Below are 8699 nucleotides of genomic sequence, written 5' to 3' on the forward strand. Positions count from 1 at the left end.
TGGTCTTGGCGTGCAGTGGTCGATGGCGTGCTCCATTGATGATTAAAACTCTCTAATAGCTTCACTTCAAAGATTTCTCACACTCTTTTTCTTGAACTCTCTCTCTCTCTCAACTTCTCATTTTCTTTTTCTTTGTTTGCAGGTGGAGAAAACAATGTTGCCAGGATTAGGAGGTGGCTATTTATAGACAAACTTTGGGTCTTATGTAAATGCACGGACGTTAGCATGCTAACAGATTCTGAAAATCAAAGTCGGGTCGTTACAATTCTCCCACACTAATAAGGAATTCGTCCTCGAATTCGAGTCTTCCGTTGACTCCTCAATATCAACGTAACAAATCTTTGAATAATCCATCTGCTATGTCTCTGAGGCCTCCTACTGAATCTCATCTCTTTTCTAACGAACTCTGACATACATAGTCGACAATCCATTAAATACTTTCACTTGACGATCTCTAACCTCCACTAACTGATAAGATGCACACAATTTTTCGGAAGTCATCTGGCGGCTGCTGTAAATTGAGCTCTGGCTCTATCCCGATTTTCTCGGTTTAATCCTTTTAACTTCTGAATCTTATATATCTTATCATTTTCTGAAATGTCCTCATTTTCAGGTATACTTGATCGCTAATCCGTAACTTCAAATCCTTACGACGTTTAACTTCATAATTCCTCTGACGGTCATGATCTTCCTTAAATCTAACTTTAAGCATGTCCATTTGCTTTACTCTTTTTGAACCATTGATGGTCTTATACTTGTTGCTCCCCCACTTTTGTCTAAAAGTGGTGTACGGTGAGGCTTACCATAAAGAGTTTCATATGGTGCCCACCTAATACTCATATGATAGCTTTCATTGTAACTGAAATGTGCGAGAGGTAGATATCCTCGAGCTTCTTTCCCACTCAAAGATACAAGCCCCGAACTATTCCACTAAAGTCTGAATGATCTTCTCTGTCTGGCTAACTAACTGCGGATGATAATCGTACTCAAATAAATATTTGTCTCAAGCGTCTTCTGAGAAGCTCTCCAAAATGCAGATATAAACTTTGCTTCCCGGTCTGATACAAAGCTGGCGAGAACTCCGTGTAACACAACTGATCAGTTCTGTCTGTCTCCTTAATTACTAAAAAAAATAAACTTACTCGGTGAGTCTATCCAAGACTATGCATGTGGTGGTCGACAATCCAGTAACAATATCCATAATCACCAAACCTCGTTTCCACTCTGATAAAAGCAAGCTCAACATAACAATGATAGGTAACTCGTCCTCATACATAATCATCTGGCATATCTTGTGCTGCAATGCAATGTAGCTACAACCCCTTTTTTTCCTACTAGTCCGAAGATAATAACACCTCATATCTCTGAATTTCTTAACATTTTCCGGGCAGATAGGAAAACGCAAGTGGTGTACTTGCTGTAAGATCCATTTTCTTAATAGCTTATCGTCCGACACACAAACTCGGTTTTAGCACAAGTACATCCGGCTCAAAACTGTAGAATATCCAAATCTCTCAAACCTGATCTGTTTAACTAAAGCCATGTCGCTAACATGTGCTTGGTGTACTCTCCACAGTAAATCTGCACGTCTAGTGATCGAAAACCAGTTGTATCCTCCTCTACTGAACTGAACATAATCCCCGAACTTGCAAGTGTTCCAGTGATCTCTTGAACCTTCTTGTTTCTTAAGACATTGCTCATGTTCCCACTTGGTTGACCTTACCAAATGACACGTGATATCCAATCTGTAGACTCTTACCAACTCAAACAAATCATAAGTACTGCCCAAAGTATAAGTTTTAAAGAGTGAACGTATAGTTCAGATTTTGATGGTCCCAATGAACCTCAACTCCGTTCCGTACAATTACAATCTCCAACTTTCAACGCAAATGCAACTGATGCTAACTCCAAGTCGTGCATATAATGATTGGCCACAAACAATATGATGACTGACTGCGAACATAAAACTTAGTACACTTCTCGCTATGACGGTGATGGCAACGGGGACAACTCTGTTTCCCATACTAGTTTTCTGCTCACTTCTGGGACTATGATGCCCTTCTAGAATTAGTCTAATCTGCTAAAAGAAGTTCTTGTCTCCCTGCTAGACTTACCTCCTGATGAGTAGCTTTCTCCACTAAATCTTTCAATCTGCAGTGATTGACGTAACAACATCTGGTGTGAAGCTCTACTCGCATCTCATCCAAAATTCTCTAATTAGTTCTCCTGCTGAAATGCCACCTCTAGAAAATCTTCAAAGTCTACTGATCCCAATCTCATATTCCTTGATAATCATGGTTCTTTGGTTTACATGCTCGATGGCGCTCTTCTTCCTATCCATAGCTTCTTTTGCAAAGTACTTCATGTCGACTCTTGGATAAAATCTGCAAAGGTAACTTTATCATGTCCAATGTGACTCCATCGTACTCCTTTGCACCATACTAGCGCATCTTCACGCAAATACTGCATAGTTAATCTAAGAAACAATTCTGGTAGGCACTCAATAAATTCCTAGTTTCCTCTTCAACTCATCTCCCAATCACGTGCAACTGTAGTATCCATTGTTCCTCCAAATTGCTCCATATCCATGTTCCTCATCTGACTTGATGTTTATGCAATGACTTGATCCTACTGCGTCAAATACAAAATCCGCAATTGCTCAACATACTCCGATATACTCCAGAAATATATCAATGTGTCGTCGATAAATACAATCATGCAACTTATCCAAGTGCTCACGAAAAAATTTATTCTTAAGTTTCATGAATATTATCCAAGCATTCGTCTCCCCAAATGATACCATTACAATCTAATAATATCTACAACATGTACGGAGGACCGTATTCCGTACACACTCTTCAGCTGTAACAATCTGATGGTATCCCGTTGACAAGTCAATTTTCGAAAACGATGAATCTCCATGCAGCTTAATCCAATAACCCATCAAAAGACGAAAGCGGTAACTATCCTCAATGGCTATATGTTCAAGCCTCTGTAGTCTATACAAACCATGAAAACTCTATATTCCTTCTTAACGATCAATACTGGCGCTCCCCACGTTGAAGTACTCGGCCTGGTAAAACTCCGGTCTGATTTATTTTCCATCTGTCTTTTCAGCTCGGCCATCTCTACTGGCACTAATCCGTATGGAACTTGTGAAACCGGTGCTATCCTTGGTTCCAACTCAATTGCAAAAACGTGTCTTCTATCCACTTATGGTCTTCCAAAATCCTCAAATACATCCTCATATTCAGCAATAACTAGAAAGTCATCCGACTAATGTCGTCCATCATCTTGAACCATCGAAATGGTCACCCAAAAATCCATTTGCATCTCCATCAATAACTCCTCAGCATAATGCAATAATAACAACATCTACTCCAAGAATCCGAACTCTTGCCCTTTGAAAAATCAACAGTACTTGATACCATGATAACCAATCCACCTTAATAGAGACATCATAAAACTCAGCTCCAACTCTGACGATTCTTGAATAACCTGACCTCTCCACGTACGACTAGTACAACTCCGATGAATATAAATAGCTCCCAACGTCCTATGCCAGTTGTCTAACTGACACATCTCTGAAATGATAAACACATCCAAAAACTGGCAAGCATGCTAAGTGTAACTCCAACATCAACACAACGCAAGTTGCCACACCCTAATTCAAAAGCGATCTCCACGAGTTTATAACCCCTCCAAAATAATCACAATACTCGTACTCATACACAACACATGCCAACCAATGGCTCAAACCTCACATCACATAAAAATCATGTAACAAAAACTCGTGGGACGATGGCTTGAAATCGGGTGGTGGCAGAAACGTCACATATCCACTCCTGGATAACCTCGGTGTAATGACTGAAGAAACGGATAAACTCCTGAGCAATCTGAAAAACTGAGACATCGCACATCTGCTGAAAGTCTTGTAGATTACTATTGGCCGAAGAACGAATGACGATGATTTTACTCATCGTCATAAAAAGAGACAATTGAGTTAGTAATTACTGGACAGAATGGTGCTAAAAGAATTTCCAAAACTTTTTTTTTATTATTATATATTATATAAAATATTTGAAAACGTTGAAAACCGAATCCCCTGACCGCCATCCCGGGACAGAACCGGGACGGAACCGCGCTCTGATACCAAAAATGTGACACCCGTCACTTTCTAACTAAATGGCCACGTGTCAACCGACACCTCAACAAATAACAATGTGACACCAGTCTCCACTAAATAGTGAACGCGGGCCACCAACCATAACACATAATACAAAAGGCCATATACCTAACTATACTCTCAGCCCAAGCCCAAAATAAAATCCGAAGGAAAAGTCCAGTAGCACCGAGTCCGTCCCGTATCACATTGATGCTTGTCTCACCTGAAATAGGGAAGAAAGAGGGGTGAGCGATAGGGGAATCGCTCAGTGAGGTATGGGGTGCTACCCCGAAGTCCATGGACCCGGTCATAACACTCTGAATAAAGATAATTTAAATCTAATACGTACAAGCACGGCACCTAAAGTACCCAAGCAACAAACAATGGTCCTACGCGAGGTGCGCACTCGCTGCCCACTAACAGGCCAAAATAAATACAACACCCGCCCGAGATAGTGCTCGGTATCACCGCCCGTAGAGACGATTTATCGACCCACCGAGGTTACAGCTTAACCGGTCGACTAAGGCGGCTGTAACCTCCAAACAAGCTAACAGGAACACCTTCCTTTAGCCATCTACAAACAAATCTAACTAAAGATTACATTAAGTGAAGCAATCAATGTTGAACCATCTAACACCCTAGTTCCAGTTTAAGCAAGCAACCTAACTAAGCAAGCAACCTAAGCTAAACAAGCAATGACAGACTCGATTTCACGCAGACGGAACATATTAAAAATAAATTATATTTATTCAAAATCCTAAGCCGCATACGAGAAGTTCGGGAATAGCCCTCACCTTAGAAAATGTAGAGAAGTGGTATCTATGAACTTCAGATGCTCAAATAGACTCCAAATCTGAAATCAGGGCGAAATTTCGGGTCAGAACGCCCTTCGAACGGGTGAAAACGGGTCTGGTCAAAGTCTACGGAAAAGTCAACCCGCTGGTCAAAGGTCAACCCGGTCAAACCTTGACCAGAAATCAATTTGACATAACCGACCGGTTTAACCTAACCGACTCTAACCGAATTGAAATTAATTTAAATCGGGTCAAACCAGTCAACCGACCGGTTTACCGAGTCAACCGAGTTGACCCGCTGAGTCGACTCGGCCGAGTTGACCGAGTCACCAGCGAGTCTCCGGCGACGGTCACCAGCGGTGACGGCGGAGGCTTACCGGCGGTAACGGCGGTCCGGCAGCGGAGAAGCGGTGTTCCGGCGGCGGCGAACTACGGCGGAGCAGCAGTGGTCCGGTGGTGGGGTTGGCGATTTCCGGCGAAACTTCGGAGGGTGCGTACGGCTTCGTCCGAGCTCCGATTGCGGCGATTCTGGTGGCTATGGATTCGTCTCGACGAGAGGAACACGATGGTGGTCTTGCATGCACGAAATTCGCGACGGTTAGGAAGATATGGTCGATTTGCCAAAACGGCCGAAACAAAGCTTAGAAGCATGGTGGCCTCCGGCGGTTTCTTGCTGTTGTGAACGGTGGGGACGAGCTCGACTTGGTCTTGGCGTGCAGTGGTCGATGGCGTGCTCCATTGATGATTAAAACTCTCTAATAGCTTCACTTCAAAGATTTCTCACACTCTTTTTCTTGAACTCTCTCTCTCTCTCAACTTCTCATTTTCTTTTTCTTTGTTTGCAGGTGGAGAAAACAATGTTGCCAGGATTAGGAGGTGGCTATTTATAGACAAACTTTGGGTCTTATGTAAATGCACGGACGTTAGCATGCTAACAGATTCTGAAAATCAAAGTCGGGTCGTTACAATTTCAGTTAGAAACCCGCTCATCTTTTTGACTGCGTTTATGGAATAATTTTGATCAGTCTTGCCTCCTGGAGCGAGCAAGGTCTTCAATTCGCTAAATTGTTGCTCAAGCGAAGAACCAAGTGATTTGAGCTCTGGATCTTCTTCACAAGCGGATGTGTACAAACACAGGCTTTGTTCGTTGGTTTCATCCTTATCGGAGTTTGAGTATGTCAACAGTAGTTGAGAGACTAATCCAACAGCCCCCATTGACTTGATACTGAAGCTAATCAGGAGAAAAGAAAATCAAGAAAATTAAGGCAATGTTTATTTAATTTTGTTCACTGTTTTTATGGAACTAATAAACATATTATAAAGAAGAAATGAATTAATTACTACTGATTCTTTTGTTGTAAACATACTACTCCCTCTGTTTCATTATAAGTGTCGTTTTAGACTCGTGCACACGGATTAAGAAAGCATTAATTTTGCATATTTTCAATATAAAAACATCATTACCGATACAATTCAACTAATAGAAAATAGAATGTAGAATAAAGTTAATAAATTTGCATTGAAACTCTAAAACGACACTTATTTTGCAACGAAAAAAATTCTCTAAAACGACACTTAATATGAAACGGAGGGAGTATAAAACAATTATAATATGAAAAAAATGATTGTGAATTACACGAAACATCTAGACAAATATAATATTAGAAAACTACACTAACTATATAGATCACATGACAACATCTCTCGACTCATATGTGCATGTTGTTAACACAATAAATATAACTTTGATATCGAAAAAATGTGTTGCTTTAAGAGTTTGGCGTCACCAAATAAAAATTTCTTTAAGAAACAGATCATAACACATATTGAAATGATAAAAAAATGAACACATGCATATATCAAAATTTCAAAATGTAATGTTATATATTAAGTTATTAACGAACATCATATAATATATTAAAATATATCAAGCATCATCATCATGAATTGCCGCGTTACAAATCTAATACTCTTTAATAGTTATAAAATTATGTTAATTGTGTTAGCAACATAACATAACACATCATAATTAAGGATATTATCATGTGATTTATATAGTTTGTATAGTTTTTACTAAATTATTTTTTGGTCATGTAGTGGCATATTGTTTTTTTTTCTTTTGTAACTTAAAGTGGCATATATTGTTCGTATAGCTATAAATCATTTATCCGTATAATATCTCCAATCAATAAGTCTTTCTTGTTGAAAACTATTAATATAAAAAATATCTAATGAGTCTAATTTTTGTAAAATAAATAAAGCAATGAAAGAATTTTTTATAGTAATTGCAACTAAAAGCTATATATACATTATACATATGTAGTTATTTCTATAGTTATTTTTCTATAGTAATTGCAAATAAAATCTATATATACATTATATATAGTTATTTCTATAGTTATTTTTCTATAGTTATTGCAAATAAAAGCTATATATACATTATCATTTCTAGCATTCACATATAGTTATTTCTATAGTTATTTTTATATAGTTATTGCAAATAAAAACTATGTAGTTATTGCACTATCTATTCTATTAAAACACAACTATGTCGTTTTTTTTAAAACACAACACAATTATATCTAATTGATAAATGTGTGGTCCACACACATTTTTAATATTTAATATATATATAATAATATAATATATATATAATTCAGATTGATTTTGAACTATGATTAAATATAAAAGTTATTTTTTTCAGAAAAAAATAAAAGTCAGAATCTAGTCTAACTATAAAATTCCATACATCACGTTTAGAATCATTTTTGAAAACGATCTAAAATAATTTAGTTACAAAATTATCTAAAGGGACAATTTCACTTTTATTTTACTTTTTGTATAATAATTCATGTGTACCTTTATTATTAATATATTTTCTAGGCAAATATCTAAAGGGAAAATTTCACTTTTGTTTTACTTTTTTGTACAGTTATTCATGTTTACCTTTATTAAAAAGATATTTTCACAAATATTTTATTCATTAAAGAGGAAAAAATTACCTGAACTTGGATTAGAGAATCTTGCTCAATACAAGAGAATGTCGAGATTACTCTGATTTACAAGTATCTATAGATATTGGATTGTTGCAGTTATAAACTTAGCAAAACGCACCACATATTATAATCAATAGCCAGCCACCCTTGATTGTTTTTTTTTATTTTGGGGACAATAACGCGGGGAAGAAAAGTTCACCGTTTCGTCGAAACTCATGTGGAAAAGACGTGCATCGTGGTGCAAGTTGGGGTTAATAACGCAGAGAAGAAACTGATTGGGTTCAACTGGTCTTTTATCTATCATTGAATGATTATCCTTCATGTTTCTAAATTACCTCTATCATTGAATGATTCTTCTTAGCTTTTGTTTAAAAAAATTTCAAACCACATTCGACATTTGAATTAATGTATTCTAAACTATATTTCATGGTATATAGTAATTATTCTAATTTTTTAATATTTAAGTTTGGTAAAATTTCATATACTGACTAGATTTATGGAATTAACATTATAAAATAGTCATTATCTAGAGATCCTAAAACAACAGAGATTCAAAACTCTTTGACCATCATCTTATGTTAATACTCGATGAAACTATACACTAAAACCAGATTTTCATATTTTCGAAAATTTTCCAAATCCGTGGGTTAACCCCTTCTAAAATAATAAGTTTTTGGTAAATGCTCTATATATCATAAAGTTTATACTCTTCACTTTAGTTTAAAATTTCCAGACCACATTATA

General features: G+C 37.2%; 1 long non-coding RNA gene across 2 annotated transcripts; it reads right to left on the reverse strand.

Annotated features, from left to right (window-relative positions):
• Window positions 1–4260: 4260 nt before the first annotated feature.
• On the reverse strand, window positions 4261–8043 carry LOC130505254 (uncharacterized). Of its 2 annotated transcripts, XR_008941601.1 has the most exons (4): window positions 7962–8043; window positions 5337–6190; window positions 4960–5018; window positions 4261–4388 (listed from the first exon to the last, which is right to left on the reverse strand). It is a non-coding gene; the product is annotated as an uncharacterized LOC130505254 (long non-coding RNA). The 2 variants fall into 2 exon arrangements; XR_008941600.1 differs by having other exon boundaries at window positions 4960–6190.
• Window positions 8044–8699: the final 656 nt, after the last annotated feature.

Source organism: Raphanus sativus, unplaced genomic scaffold (genome assembly GCF_000801105.2).
Source record: "Raphanus sativus cultivar WK10039 unplaced genomic scaffold, ASM80110v3 Scaffold2129, whole genome shotgun sequence".
Classification (NCBI taxonomy): Eukaryota; Viridiplantae; Streptophyta; class Magnoliopsida; order Brassicales; family Brassicaceae; genus Raphanus; species Raphanus sativus.